At 45.9% G+C, this 9,315-nt stretch overlaps 1 non-coding gene across 1 annotated transcript; it reads right to left on the bottom strand.

The window, feature by feature from the left end:
- Positions 1-1,853: 1,853 nt before the first annotated feature.
- Positions 1,854-1,926, bottom strand: TRNAG-CCC. Its single transcript has one exon. It is a non-coding gene; the product is annotated as a tRNA-Gly (tRNA).
- Positions 1,927-9,315: the final 7,389 nt, after the last annotated feature.

Genomic DNA, 9,315 nt, shown 5'->3' on the forward strand with positions numbered 1-9,315 from the left:
CTCCTTCAGAATGGACTGGTTGGATCTCCTTGCAGTCCAAGGGACTCTCAAGAGTCTTCTCCAACACCACAGTTCAAAAGCATCAATTCTTCGGTGGTCAGCCTTCTTCACAGTCCAATTCTCACATCCATACATGACTACTGGAAAAACCATAGCCTTGACTAGACGGATCTTTGTTGGCAAAGTAATGTCTCTGCTTTTGAATATGCTATCTAGGTTGGTCATAACTTTCCTTCCAAGGAGTAAGCGTCTTTTAATTTCATGGCTGCAGTCATCATCTGTAGTGATTTTGGAGCCCAGAAAAATAAAGTCTGACACCGTTTCCACTGCTTCCCCATCTATTTCCCATGAAGTGATGGGACCAGATGCCATAATCTTCGTTTTCTGAATGTCAAGCTTTAAGCCAACTTTTTCACTCTCCACTTTCACTTTCATCAAGAGGCTTTTTAGTTCCTCTTCACTTTCTGCCATAAGGGTGATGTCATCTGCATATCTGAGGTTATTGATATTTCTCCCCGCAATCTTGATTCCAGCTTGTGCTTCTTCCATCCCAGCGTTTCTCATGATGTACTCTGCATAGAAGTTAAATAAGCAGGGTGACAATATACAGCCTCCTGTCTTACAGGATTTTATTTCCCTGATCAGTGATCAAACTCATGCCCCTTGCAGTTTTGTTTTGTTTTTGGTTTTGTTCACTTCAGTCAGTTGTGTCCGACTCTTTGCGACCCCATGCATATCAGCATACCAGGCTTCTCTGTCTTTCACTATCTCCCGGAGTTTGTTCAAATGGATGTTCATTGAATCAATGATGCTATCTAACCATCTTATCCTCTGCCACCCCTCTTTCCTTTTGCCTTCAATCTTTCCCAGCATCAGGGTCTTTTGCAATGAGTTGGCGTTGGCTCTTCACCTCAGGTGGCCTTGTAGTAGAAGCTTAGCATCCTAACCACTGGACCATCAGGGAATTGCCCTGATACATAGTCAGGAAATGAATGATCCTTCAGCTTCTAAGCTCATCCATGTTTGGGCAGGAGCCCTTCCCACCTTCCGACAGGGGGCTGACCCCATCGGGTTCTTGGGGGTTGACAGTAGAGCAGTGGAATTCAGTGGTGCAGGGGTTTGGGTCCCTGACTGGAGGGTGGAGGGCTTGATACTGTGAACAGGGTTGGACTTAAAAAGAAAGACTTGCTGCTGAACAAGATGGAACTGAACTGAGCCCTGAAGAGTATTCCAGGCAGAGAGAACAGCAGGGGAAGGGCCACGGAGCACTGCCCTCAGTAACTGAGTGGAAGCCAGAAAGGCTTCCCTAGGAGCCAGGAGGACAGCAGGATGAACCGAGGGCAGAAAGGATGGCAGGGTCCAAGAGCAGACTCTGGGACCCGGGGAAGCGTCTTCAGCAGGAAAACGCTGTGGTCTGCTTCACAGGTGGCAAGTCCAGAGATTATTTCTGGGCTGAGCGGGTGGGAAGTAGGAGTTAGAGGGAGACTTATTTTTCACTGTATTATCAGCTACACTGCTAGATTTTTTTTTTTTTTCCCCACTCTGTAAAGGCAGCGCCTTAAAATTTAAGCAATCACTCTAGCTGCTAGGTGGAGTCTGGACTGGAAGAGACAGAAGGGATTTGGGTTGGGACCTGCAACAGAGACTCGGACTGCCCACTTCATATACTTTCTTCTTTTCCCCCCTTTCCTCACTCGCAGATCCTGGATTCTTTGCTTTTCCAATGACCTGTTTTTTTAACTTTTTCTTTTTTGGCTACACCAGGTCTGACTTGCGGCACGCGGGATCTCCGTTGCCATGTGCAGGACCTTTGATGAGGCAGGCCGGTTCTTACTGCAGCTTGTGCGATCTAATTCCTTAACTGGGGATCAAACCCAGGCCCCCTGCAATGGGAACACAGAGTCCTAACCACTAGACCACCAGGGAAGTCCCTCAAGTGACCAGCTAAATGATGACATTTCCCAAACAGGAGCTACTCTTGAGGAGAAGTTGTTGAGTGAGACTCATGAGAAAATCCCCCCCACCATTTTTTTTTGGCTGCACTGCAAAGCATGTGGATTTTAGTACTAGACCAGGGGATCAAACCCATGTCCCCTGCAGTAGACATGTAGGGTCCTACCCACTGGACCACCAGGGAATTCCACTTCGTTTTATTCAGCATTTCCATGTGTAATCATTTCTTATAGACAGTCTTACTTTCTTGTTTCTCTCTAGCACACAGTTTAACAATTAACTGTTCACCATTTCTTAAAATTACTTCAGTGTGTATATTTTATCTCCCCATGCACACGTGCTAAGTTGCTTCAGTTGTGTCTGACTCTTTGCAACCCTATGGACTGCACCCTGACAGGCTCTTCTATCCATGGGATTCTCCAGGCAAGAATACTGGAGTGGGTAGCCATTCCTTTCTCCAGGGGAATCTTCCCAACCCAGGGATTGAACCCGCGTCTCCTATTGTCTCCTGCACTGGCAAGCAGCTTCTTTACCACCTGGAAAGCCCCCAACTATATGCACTGTTCCCTGTTACAGGCTGCATTGTGTCCCCACAAACTTCACCTGTTGAAATCCTAACCCCCAGTTAGCATGACTAGACGTGGAGATAGGATCTTTAAAGAGATGGTTAAGCTTCAGTGAGGTCACCGGGAGGCCCTAATCCAATATGACTGGTGTTATGAGAAGATAAGATTAGCACACAGAGGAAAGACCCCGCAGAGACACAGTGAGATGGCCATCTGCAAGCTGAGGGGGAAGGCCTCAGAAGCAACCAAAAGTGATGACATCTTGATTTCACTCTTCTGGCTTTCAGAACTGCAAGAAAGTTAATTTCTGTTGTTTAAGCCACCCAGCCTGTGCTACTCTGCTATGGCAGCCACAGGAAACTAACACACTCCAGTCTTTCATGCGTTCCTCACAGTTAGAAACACACACACTGAGCACCTATTATGTACCAGGTTCCCTGGATACATGGATGCCTGATTCCCAGGCCTGCCTGCATCCCTTTCCAGCTGAGAGCCCTGCTCGGCCTGCATGGGGCTGTGGGCCAGCTGGTCCCCACTAGCTATTTATAAGCATGCTAGCCTCCCTGCCTGCTCCTTCTCGGCCTCAGTCCCGTTTATTTAGGTGGGGCCATCTCCACCTTGTGACCTGAGCCTCTGCCTGCCCCCTGCAGGCTCATCCGCTCACTCCCCAGGAGTGGTCCTCACCAGTGCTCCCTAATCTCTTCCATGAACAGCATCCAGGCTCAGCCCTTCCCAATGGCCTTCTGGACCTGTCCACTGGCTGGAGTCCTCCCATCACCTTGAATATGAACAAACTTTTCACATCTCCGGCTCCGGGAACCAGGCCTGTTTTCCCAGCTGCCTGGGTTTTGACTTCTCCCTGTCTTCAACATCCATCAGCCACCAGGTCCTGTTGATTTAGCCTTCAAACTATCTCCCACATTTGCCTTCCACTCCAATCCCGGCGTCCCCACTCAGGCAGAGCCCTTTCTGCCCCTGAAGGTCCTTCTTCGAAGAACCTGGGAGGGTTTGCTGAGGAAGTGAAAAGGAAGAAGGGCAGAGTAATGGCTCCAAGGAGGGCAAGGTACCCCCTCCACCATCAGAGGGCAGGAGGGGGAGACAGGCAGAGAGGGGAAGGGAGAGAGGAGATCCGTGGGTCTGAGGGCAGAGGGACCCATCTCCTGTGTCCTGGCAGTGCCCCTGGGGAGCAGCAGGACCAAGAGAGGGAGGGCACTAGCTGGGTGCCCCCAGGATGAGGGGCCCAGGGTGGTATTAGGTAGCAGCCCCAGCTCAAGCGCAGCCCCACACTGTGGGAGCAGCCACCCTCCGGGGTTCCACAGAGACAGGAGAAGCCTTGCAGCCACAGGGTGGGTTCTTGACCGACGACCCTCAGCTCTCCACCCCCACCCTACCCCCAGCTCTGTGGCATGGGGTGGGGGTGAGGCGTGGAGTGGGAAGAGTGTGGGGGCAGGGAAGGGATGAGCTGAAGCCCGTCAGCGTGGGGGTGAGGAGCTGAAACCAGGCAAGCAAGCTCAGCTTTATACCCTCTATAAAGCTCAGCCATGAACTTGATTTGGAAATTTCTGACATTTGTAGGCTTTCCCATCTCCCTACCATCCCCCGCCCCCTCCATTTACTTCCTAGATGCGAAGGGCTCCGGTTCCAGACCAGACTTCAGGCAACTCCGGCCCGGGGCCAGGGCTGCAGAGACCTCCCAGGGCAACCAGCCAGGCCCCCAGCCCGGCTTGCACACGCTCGCCCCTCAACTGGGCAAGAGGAGCGGCCCCTTCGCTCAGATCCTCGGCCGTCCGGCTGAGGTGGGGGCGTGGGGGGCAGTGGGGAGGACTATGGGGGCCAGGGGCACCTATGTCCTGCTCCCAAGTCGTGTTTTTAATGGCCCCCACATCACTGAAGCCGGCGTTGCGGGGGTGGTCAGGGCACACGCCCCTTCCTGTGTCCATCTGAGTCATCGAACTGCCGATTGTAACCCCTGAGTTTCTAAGCCCGCAGGGCTGGCGTGGGTCCCAAGGAACCAGTGTTTCTAACAGGGTCCCAGGTGAGGCGGATGCTGCGGGCCAGGACCGCTCTTCCAGGACCGCGGCTGCGGAAGTTCGGTAACCTGGGTTCCAATCGCAAATCTGCCCTCTGCTGGCAAGTGGCCGCTCAGGCCAAAGAAATCACTTCTCAAGCTTGAATTTCTTCTCCACTAGGAAGATAAATAATAATATTTACCTCCTGAGCTGGTGGTAACTTGAGATACCCTGGGTAAGTTGTTTAGCACAATTCCTGGCACGTGGTAAGACTGGGGAAAAGTTCTTTTTCAGTTGATTGAGGTGTGGGAATTTGGCTAAAGGAAGCTGCTGTTTGGGGGTGGGGGGGTTGTTTGACAAACCTTTTTTTTTTTTTTTTAATGATATTAAATCTCATGCAACTAAAACAAGGTCACACAGGTACATGCTTACTTTGAAAAAAACATGTACCTGTGTGACCTTGTTTAAAATAAAATTTTAATTTCGAAAGTTGCATGAGATTTAATATCATTAAAAAAAAAGAGTTCAAAAGCACTTTAATAGTTTCAACAGGGGAACCTCTGCAGACAATTGTATTATTGTTCCCAATTATTCACCCTCCCTTCCTGAAGAGGATTATACAGCCCCACCCACTGCGTGTGACCTGTGGCGCCTTCTCTGGCAGGAGTAGTGGCCTCGCCCACTACTTGGCCTTGACCTTGGCCTTGACCCCATGACTGCCTTTGCAAATGGCCTGTGTGGGGACAAAACTTGTGGCAGAGACTTTAAGAGCCATTGCTTATTTCCACCTGCTCAGTCGCTTCTGTCTTCTGCCACAAAACTGACGTGTCCCTGGGGGCTGTTCCTTTGGCTTGTACAGAGAATTAGAGCCACAGCTGACCCAGCCCAAGGGAGGCGAAGCCTCAACTACGCTGTGAAGGAAATATAAGAAGGACAAGAAATGAGCCTTGATGATTATGAGCCCCTGAGATGTGGGAATATGTTGTTACTGCAGCTACACCTAGTGAAAACTGACTAAAAAACATCCCACATAGCTGCCTGGCTAAATAAAGTACGGTGTATCTAAATGATGGGAATGCAGCTATTCAATGTAAAGTAATATTTTCAATTTAAATTTATATTTATACTGGCACAAAGACAGAAATATAGATCAATGGAACAAAATAGAAAGCCCAGAGATAAATCCACGCACATATGGACACCTTATCTTTGACAAAGGAGGCAAGAATATACAATGGATTAAAGACAATCTCTTTAACAAGTGGTGCTGGGAAATCTGGTCAACCACTTGTAAAAGAATGAAACTAGAACACTTCCTAACACCATACACAAAAATAAACTCAAAATGGATTAAAGATCTAAATGTAAGACCAGAAACTATAAAACTCCTAGAGGAGAACATAGGCAAAACACTCTCTGACATACATCACAGCAGGATCCTTTATGACCCACCTCCCAGAATATTGGAAATAAAAGCAAAAATAAACAAATGGGACCTAATTAACCTTAAAAGCTTCTGCACATCAAAGGAAACTATTAGCAAGGTGAAAAGACAGCCTTCAGAATGGAAGATAATAGCAAATGAAGCAACTGACAAACAACTAATCTCGAGAATATACAAGCAACTCCTACAGCTCAACTCCAGAAAAATAAATGACCCAATCAAAAAATGGGCCAAAGAACTAAATAGACATTTCTCCAAAGAAGACATACAGATGGCTCACAAACACATGAAAAGATGCTCAACATCACTCATTATCAGAGAAATGCAAATCAAAACCACTATGAGGTACCATTTCACACCAGTCAGAATGGCTGCGATCCAAAAGTCTACAAGTAATAAATGCTGGAGAGGGTGTGGAGAAAAGGGAACCCTCTTACACTGTTGGTGGGAATGCAAACTAGTACAGCCACTATGGAGAACAGTGTGGAAATTCCTTAAAACACTGGAAATAGAGCTGCCTTGTGATCCAGCAATCCCACTGCTGGGCATACACACTGAGGAAACCAGAAGGGAAAGAGACACGTGTACCCCAATGTTCATCGCAGCACTGTTTGTAATAGCCAGGACATGGAAGCAACCTAGATGTCCATCAGCAGATGAATGGATAAGAAAGCTATGGTACATATACACAATGGAGTATTACTCAGCGATTAAAAAGAATACATTTGAATCAGTTCTAATGAGGTGGATGAAACTGGAGCCTATTATACAGAGTGAAGTAAGCCAGAAAGAAAAACACCGATACAGTATACTAACACATATATATGGAATTTAGAAAGATGGTAACAATAACCCGGTGTACAAGACAGCAAAAGAGACACTGATGTATAGAACAGTCTTATGGACTCTGTGAGAGAGGGAGAGGGTGGGAAGATTTGGGAGAATGGCATTGAAACATGTAAATATCATGTATGAAACGAGTTGCCAGTCCAGGTTCGATGCACGATACTGGATGCTTGGGGCTGGTGCACTGGAACGACCCAGAGGGATGGAATGGGGAGGGAGGAGGGAGGAGGGAGGAGGGTTCAGGATGGGGAACACATGTATACCTGTGGAGGATTCATTTTGATATTTGGCAAAACTAATACAATTATGTAAAGTTTAAAAATAAAATAAAATTAAAAATAAATAAATAAATAAATTTATATTTAAATATATTCAGCTATTAATACTATATTTAAGGCTGTAGGAAATTGCTTAAAGTATCATTTTAAATAAGTGAACAGTGGTAAAGCTTTAAATGGAAAGTACAGCAAGATCCCAATTTAAAAAAATATATATGTGTGTGTGTGTGTGTGTACCATACATACTGAGGTAAGTAGTTGTTGTTCAGTTGCTAAGTTGTGTCTAACTCTTTGTGACCCCATGGACTACAGCACACCAGGCTCCCTGTACTTCACTATCTCCCAGAGTTTGCTCAAACTCATGTCCATTGAGTCAGTGATGCCATCCAACTCTCTCATCCTCTGTCACCCTCTTCTCCTCTTGCCCTCAATCTTTCCCAGCATCAGGGTATTTTCTAATGAGTCGGCTCTTCCCAACATGTGGCCAAAGCATTGCAGCTTCAGCTTCAGCATCAGTCTTTCCAATGAATATTCAGGGTTGATTTCCTTTAGGATTGACTGGTTTGATCTCCTTGCTGTCCAAGGAACTCTTAAGAGTTTTCTCCAACACCACAGTTCAAAAAGCATCAATTCTCCAGTGCCCAGCCTTCTTTCTGTTCCAGTTCTCACCTCTATACATGACTACTGGAAAAACCATAGCTTTGACTAGACGAACCTTTGTTGGCAAAGTAATGTCTCTGCTTTTTAATACACTGTCTAGGTTTGTCATAGCTTTTCTTCCAAGGAGAAAGTGTCTTTTAATTTCATGGCTGTGATTTTGGAGCCCAAGAAAATAAAATCTTTCACCCTATCCACTTTTTCCCCAACTATTTGCCATGAAGTGATGGGACCGGGAACCATTGTCTTCATTTTTTGAATGTTGAGTTTTAAGCCACCTTTTTCACTCTCCTCTTTCACTTTCATCAAAAGGCTTTTTAGTTCTTCTTTGCTTTCTGTCATTAGGGTGGTGTCATCTGCATTATCTGAGGTTGTTGATATTTCTCCTGGCAATCTTGATTCCACCCTGGGATTCATCCAGTCCAGCATTTTGCATGATGTACTCTGCATATAAATTAAATAAGCAGGGTGACAATATACAGCCTTGACATACTCCTTTCCCAATTTGAACCAGTCCGTTGTTCCATATCCGGTTCTAACTGTTGCTCCTTGACCTGCATACAGATTTCTCAGGAGGCAAGTAAGATGGTCTGGTAGTCCCATCTCTTTAAGAATTTTCCACAGGTTATTATGATCCACACAGTCAAAGGCTTTAGTGTAGTCAATGAAGCAGAAGTAGATGTTCTTTTGGAATTCCCTTGCTTTTTCTGTGATCCAACGGATATTGGCAGTTTGATCTCTGGTTCCCCTGCCTTTTCTAAGTCCAGCTGGTACCTCTGGAAGTCCTCAGTTCATGTGTTGTTGAAGCTTAGCTTGGAAGATTTTGAGCATTACCTTGCTAGCATGTGAAATGAGTGTAATTGTGCTGTAGTTTGAACATTCTTTGGCATTGCCTTTCTTTGGGATTGGAATGAAAACTTGCCCTTTTCAACCACTGCTGAATTTTCCAAATTTGCTGGCATATTGAGTGCAGCACTTTAACAATATCCTCTTTTAAGATTTTAAATAGCTCAGCTGAAGTTCTATGACTGCCACTACCTTTGTTCATAGTAATGCTTCCTAAGGCCCACTTGACTTTACACTCCATGATGTCTGGCTCTAGGTGAGTGATCACACCATCATGGTTATCCATGTTATTAAGACCTTTTTTGTATAGTTCTTCTGTGTATTCTTGTCATCTCTTTTTAATCTCTTCTGTTCTCTTAGGTCCTTGCCATTTCTGTCCTTTATTGTGCCAATCTTTGCATGGAATGTTACCTTGGTATCTCTGATTTTCTTAAAGAGTTCTCTAGTCTTTTTTATTCTATTGTTTTCCTTTATTTCTTTGCATTGTTCATTTAAGAACACTTTCTCTTCTCTCCTTGCTATTCTCTGGAACTCTGCATTTAGTTTGTTATATCTTTCCCTTTATCCTTTGCCTTTTGCTTATCTTCTTAGCTATTTGTAAGTCCTCTTCAGACAATCACTTTGCCTTCTTGCATTTCTTTTTTGGGGGGATAGTTATGGTCACCACCTCTTGTACAAGGTTATGAATCTCCATCCATAGTTCTTCAGGCGCTCTA

The sequence above is a fragment of the Bubalus bubalis genome, chromosome 2 (genome assembly GCF_019923935.1).
Source record: "Bubalus bubalis isolate 160015118507 breed Murrah chromosome 2, NDDB_SH_1, whole genome shotgun sequence".
In the NCBI taxonomy this organism is placed as follows: domain Eukaryota; kingdom Metazoa; phylum Chordata; class Mammalia; order Artiodactyla; family Bovidae; genus Bubalus; species Bubalus bubalis.